At 39.0% G+C, this 1,171-nt stretch overlaps 1 pseudogene; it reads left to right on the top strand.

Annotated features, from left to right (window-relative positions):
• The first annotated feature begins 907 nt into the window (after positions 1 to 907).
• The window catches only part of LOC110293443, a 6,130-nt pseudogene continuing 5,866 nt past the window's right edge, over positions 908 to 1,171 (top strand).

The raw sequence follows: 1,171 nt of genomic DNA on the forward strand, positions 1-1,171 counted from the left end.
ATTTGAACTGTGTTGACCTGGCCCAAGAGATTTCAAAGGAGAAGAATTTCAGAATGTGGCATAAAGACTGGTTTTGTGGTATTTTGGTGAAGAATGTGGCTACTTTTTGCCCTTGTCTGAAAAATTTGCCTGAGTCTAAGGTGAACAGACTTGGGTTAATTGCACTGACAAAGGAAGTTTTAAAAAAGCCCAGCAGAGACTTTTTTCTCTGGTTAAGTCATATGAAGAGAAGTTTGAACAAGCATAGCAAGCTTTGAAAGGAAAAATATAAAATATATGGTTCGAGTATTAAAGGGGTACTAGGAAGTGAAAAGGAGCAAAATCTTGTGTTCTAGGAGATAAAAGATCAAGGGAGTAAGACCTTGGGGCAAGATCCTACCCAGCTAAATTTAGATCCAGGTATGGTGAAGACAGAGAAATGAACCCACACACCTATGGTCACTTGATCTGTGACAAGGGAGCTGAAAACATCCAGTAGAAAAAAGACAGCATTTTCAACAAATGGTGCTGACACAACTGGTGGTTATCATGTAGAAGAATGAGAATTGATCCATTCCTATCTCCTTTCACTAAGGTCAAACCTAAGTGGATCAAGGAACTCCACATAAAACCAGAGACAGTGAAACTTATAGAGGAGAAAGTTGGGAGAAGCCTTGACGATATGGGCACAGGGGAACAATTCCTTAATAGTACAGCAATGGCTTGTGTTGTAAGATCGAGAATCGACAAATGGGACCTCATAAAATTGCAAAGCTTCTGTAAGGAAAAAGACACTGTCAATAAGACAAAAAGGCCACCAACAGATTGGGAAAGTATCTTTACCTATCCTAAATCAGATAAGGGACTAATATCCAATAAAAAGAACTCAAGTAGGTGGACTCCAGAAAATCAAATAACTCCATTAAAAATGGGTCTCAGAGGTAAACAAAATATTCTCATCTGAGGAATACTGAATGGCTGAGAAGCATCTGAAAAAATGTTCAACATCCTTAGTCATCAGGGAAATGCAAATCAAAACAACCCTCATATTCTACCTCATTCCAGTCAGAATGGATAAGATAAAAAAAATTCAGGTGACAGCAGATGCTGGTGAGGATGTGGAGAAAGAGGAACACTCNTCCATTGTTGGTGGGATTGCAAGCTTGTACAATCACTCTGGAAATCAGTCTTG

The sequence above is a fragment of the Mus caroli genome, chromosome 4 (genome assembly GCF_900094665.2).
Source record: "Mus caroli chromosome 4, CAROLI_EIJ_v1.1, whole genome shotgun sequence".
In the NCBI taxonomy this organism is placed as follows: domain Eukaryota; kingdom Metazoa; phylum Chordata; class Mammalia; order Rodentia; family Muridae; genus Mus; species Mus caroli.